Source organism: Oryx dammah, unplaced genomic scaffold, assembly GCF_014754425.2.
Source record: "Oryx dammah isolate SB20612 unplaced genomic scaffold, SCBI_Odam_1.1 HiC_scaffold_5, whole genome shotgun sequence".
Taxonomy (NCBI): Eukaryota; Metazoa; Chordata; class Mammalia; order Artiodactyla; family Bovidae; genus Oryx; species Oryx dammah.
This window is the reverse complement of record NW_024070189.1, coordinates 55480229-55485310: the sequence shown is the minus strand read 5'-3', so window position 1 is coordinate 55485310 and position 5082 is coordinate 55480229. Positions and strand designations below refer to the sequence as shown.

Genomic DNA, 5082 nt, shown 5'->3' with positions numbered 1-5082 from the left:
GAAGCAGGTATTTTTGTGCAGTTAACCTTCTCTGGGCTGGTGATTATGCAACATGTTTGTTCCCAGAGCACACACTGTTCTCACACAGCTAGCATGGTCACTAAAAATTCTACCTACTTAGAATCTTCCTATTTGCAAATACCAGGCAGTGTCACTAAAAAGGTTTATGGCTGGACAGAGAAGCTGAAAGAATCCTAAAGTCAAGATGAATCTACCTCTTGTGTAGTACTTAGGGGAAGATGTCTTCATCTGTCAGACCTCAACACAAATAACAAGCTCCTATCCCACCAAGTCACCACCTCCACTGCTTCACTCCTTCAAATCTACTTCAAAGCTTTATAACCTTATCAATTTTTTCTCATTATACAAGTAAAATAGAACTAGACAGAGATAGGTGGGGAGAGGGAGGGAGTGCCAGGGGCTAGGGGAGAGAGAGACAATGAATCAGAATATAAAATATATGGCAAGAATAAAATACAAGTCACTAGTCATTCTACTTTCTCTCTACTTCCAAACAAAAATATAACTTAAAAAATTTATTTCATTGAAGTATAGCTGATTTACAATGTTGTGTTAATTTCTACTGTATAGCGAAGTGATTCAGTTATCCATATATTCTTTTTCACATTCTCTTCCATTATGGTTTATCACAGGATATTGAATATAGCCCCATGTGTTACACAGTAAGACCTTATTGTTTATCCATCTTATATATGATGGCTTGCATCTGTTAATCCCAAACTTCCAATTCTTCCCTCCCCCTCCCCCTTGACAACCACAAGTTTGCTTTCTATGTTTGTGAGTCTGTATCTGTTTCATAGGTAAGTTCATTTGTGTCATATTTTAGATTCCACATGTAAATGGAATCATATGGTATTTGTCTTTGTCTGACTTACTTCACTTAGTATGATAATTCTAGGTTCGTCCATGTTGCTGCAAATAGCATTATTTCATTCTTTTTATGGCTGAGTAGTATTCAATTGTTTATATGCACTATACCTTCTTTATTCATTCATCTACTGATGGACATTTAGGTTGCCAAACAACAATATAACTTTGATTGACATTTGGTTAGACTTTCAGATTTTTCTCTAGTCATCTACATTTGGCTTGGCCAAAACTTTCATTCGGGTTTTTCTGTAACATCTTACAGAAAGATGTTTTTCTGTAATATTTTATGCCAGCAAATTTGGAAAACTCAGCAGTGGCCACAGGACTGGAAAAGGTCAATTCTCATTCCAATTCCAAAGAACAGCAATGCCAAAGAATGTTCAAACTACCGCACAATTGCGCTCATCTCGCATGCTAATAAGGTAATGCTCAAAATCCTTCAAGCTAGGCTCCAACAGTACATAAACCAAAAACTTCTAGGTGTTCAAGCTGGATTTAGAAAAGGCAGAGAAACCAGAGATCAAATTGTCAACATCCACTGGATCACAGAAAAAGCAAACGAATTCAAGAAAAACATCTATTTCTGCTTCATTGACTATGGTAAAGACTTCAATTGTGTGGATCACAATAAAGTGTGGAAAATTCTTAAAGAGATGGGAATAACAGACCACTTCACTTGTCTCCTGAGAAACCTATATGCAGATCAAGAAGCAACAGTTAGAACCAGACGTGGAACAACAGACTGGTTCTAAATTGGGAAAGAAATATGACAAGGCTGTATATAGTCACTCTGCTTATTTAACTTATATGTAGAGTACATCACGCAAAATGCCAGGCTGCATGACTCACAAGCTGGAATCAAGACTGACAGAAGAAATATCAACAACCTCAGATATGCAGATGATACCATTTTAATGGCAGAAAGTGAAGAACTGAAGAGCCTCTTGATGAAGGTGAAAGAGGAGAGTGAAAAAGCTGACTTAAAACTCAACAGTCAAAAAACTAAGATCATGTTATCCATCATTTCATAGCAAATAGATGGAGAAAATTTGGCAACAAAGATAGATTTTATTTTCTTGGGCTCCAAAATCACCACAGACTGTGGCTGTATCATGAAATTAAAAGACACTTGCTCCTTGGAAGAAAAGCTGTGACAAACTTAGATAGAGTATTAAAAAGCAGAGACATTACTTTGCTGACAAAGGTCCATATAGTCAAAGCTGTGGTTTTTCAAGTAGTCATGTACAGATGTGAGAAAAGTGAAAGTGAAAGTCACTCAGTCATGTGCAACTCTTTGCAACCCCATGGACTGTTGGAATTCTCCAGGCCAGAGTACTGTAGTGAGTAGTCTTTCCCTTCTCCAGGGGATCTTCCCAACCCAGGGATCGAACCCAGGTCTCCTGCATTGCAGATGGATTCTTTACCAGCTGGGCCACAAGGGAAGCACGAAGATGTGAGAGTTGGACCATAAAAAAAGCTGAGAGCCAAAGAATTGATGCATTCAAATTGTGGTGGTCGAGTCCGTTGGACAGAAGGAGATTAACCCAGTCAATCCAAAAGGAAATCAATCCTGAATATTCACTGGAATGACTGATGCTAAAGTTCCAATACTTTGGCCACCTGATGCGAAGAGCTGACTCACTGGAAAAGACCCTGATGCTGGGAGAGACTGAGGGCAGGAGAGAGGCAACAGAGTATGAGATAGTTAGATGGCGTCACTGACTCAGTGGACATGAGTCTGAGCAAACTTTGGGAGATAGTGAATGAAGGACAGGGAAGCCTGGCGTGCTACAGTCCATGGGGTTGCAGAGAGTTGGACATGACTGAGCTGAGCTGAATGGAAGAAAAAGTTGGTAGAAAAAGACCTCTTGGCTTAGATCCCAGCTGTGTAACTTATTAGGGAGAAGGCCTAAAGAACTACTTTTCATTCTTCTGTTTCAGTTTCCTGATCTATAAAATGGCAATTGTCCTGGAGTATTGCAAGGATTAGATAATATATGTAAAATGGCTAGGACAGTACCTAGCATACAGTAAGTACTCAATAAGTGTTATCTAGGTATAAGATAATATATAAAACTGAGTTGGGAACATTTAATTGTGTGTCTCAGGAAAGAGAAGAATGTCTCTTTTTCACAGCTGAGTTCCTAGAGTGCATAGTAGGTATATTTATATGGTACATGAGAGAGAAAGCCAATGAATGGATTAATAAAAAGTATGAGTGGATCAATTATAAGAATGAGTCAATGGAGTATAAATGCAGGGAACCCAGAGGAAAAATACTGGCTGAGGGGAATTTTTGTGTGCTGGTGATTTTTCTAAAAATATCAGTAAATGTACATTGAGACGTTTCTGAGAAGAGCAGGATGGCACGGAATCTCTGTGGAGGGCAGTGGAAGGAAGATAGGTGACTGAAGGCTGGTGGGGTCTCCTCACTTGTTACCATGTTTCCTCCTGCTGCTTTTAAGTCATGTCCATGTTCCTGAGGGGAGCTGAAGGTTTCTGTTCCTGAATGTGGCTCTTGCCTCTTCACATGTTCAGATAGCATGATCTGCAAAAGCTAGAACATTCTAGCAAATGCTAGAAAGCCCTTGGGGTGTATTTAAAGTAATGCATCTAGTCACTCGCCAGGAGGCCTCCAGAAGATCTCTGCAGAATCTCCTCAAGCAGAACTCCCTATCTGTCCTTCCAAATCAGACCAGGGAAGCGGACTGCAGTGGACGAGCTGCTCTGAGTTCTTGGGGAAAGTTCTGCCTGAGAATGGCCCCAGCCTTCATCCTTTCAGTCATGGGGCTTGCAGAAGGGCAGTCTCGGGGGTCTTGGAGAGAGCGTGTGACAAGGTGTGTGTGGCTGAGACTCACAGTAGAGCCACGAGGGCCTGTCTGGGGCCTGGCAGGATAGAGGGGGAATTTCACACATTTCTCACAGCGAGGCCTGTTTTCCACCCTGGTCCAACACCATGACATCACTCTTTTCCAGTTACAGGAAATCCAGTGAGTGCCAGCCACAGAAATTCCCTGTGATCCAAGGTAAACAAGCCGCTCCTCCTCAGTCCTGGAGGCTGACAACGTGCAGAGAAAAAGCCAGTTCACAGTATCCTTCTGTTGGGCCTGAGAGGCTGAGAGTGAATCTGCTGGGTGGGCAGGTGGACAGTGGGCAGCTTTCAGAGTGCATGAATGACCAGGTCACTGGGGACACACACTCCTGTCTTTTTCCTTCTTTTTAAAGAAACATTATTTGAATCCCATTTTTCCATCTGACCGTCTGCCAGGGCTGACAGCCTAGGTCTGCTATATCTAATGGGGAGCTCTGGGCAAGCCCCTTATCTTGCTAAGCCTCAGTTTCTGCATCTGTAAACTGGGGCTAATACTAGGACCAATCCTCATAACACATGTGAGAATTAAATGAGAACATCCATATAAAGTATGTGGGGTGTGCCTGTCACATATTACACACACTATAAATGTTTTCTTTTACTGTTATCACCAATGAAGATGGTCAGATCATATTATTCAGGGATTTAACTGCCTTCTCTCTCTCAAATACAGAAATTTTTTTAGAGTAAAGTTTTACTGAGGTAAAAAATCCACACTTGAAGGGTCAGAAAACCTAAGTGAGCAGTTTGATGAATGTTTAAAAGGCGAATGGCCCCCATGGAGTCACCATCTAGATCAAGATCACCAGCCCCAAGAAGCTTCCTGGGACCCTTCAAATTCATTATTTTCACTATTTGGACTTCTATTGCTATAGATTGACTTTTTTAAAGTGAAATCATTGTCCTAACCACCACGCAAATAAAAATATAGAACATTTTCAGCCATCCAGATGGATCCCCATTCCATTCAAAAAGAGCTGCTCTTTTGCCTTCTATTATGATAAATGTTTCTGAATCTATATAAATAGAATTATACAGATTGTGCAGTATGTGCTCCTTGGTGTCTGGCTTCTTTTACTCAACCATATGCTTACTTGAGAGATTTATCCATGCTCTTGCATGGAGCAGACATTCATTTCTTCTCATTGCTCTGTAGTGTTGCACTGAATAAATATTCCACAATATTGGTCCATATTATGGTTGATGAATATTTGTACTATTTCCAGTTTTTTTTCTTTTGCTATTATGAATAATGCAACCGAGTAGTATTCCATTTATATACATGTACCACATCTTCTTTATCCATTAATCAAAGGACA

General features: G+C 40.5%; 1 long non-coding RNA gene across 1 annotated transcript; it reads left to right on the top strand.

The window, feature by feature from the left end:
* The first annotated feature begins 204 nt into the window (after window positions 1-204).
* Window positions 205-4734, top strand: LOC120863509. Its single transcript, XR_005721014.1, has 3 exons — window positions 205-291; window positions 3868-3981; window positions 4466-4734. It is a non-coding gene; the product is annotated as an uncharacterized LOC120863509 (long non-coding RNA).
* Window positions 4735-5082: the final 348 nt, after the last annotated feature.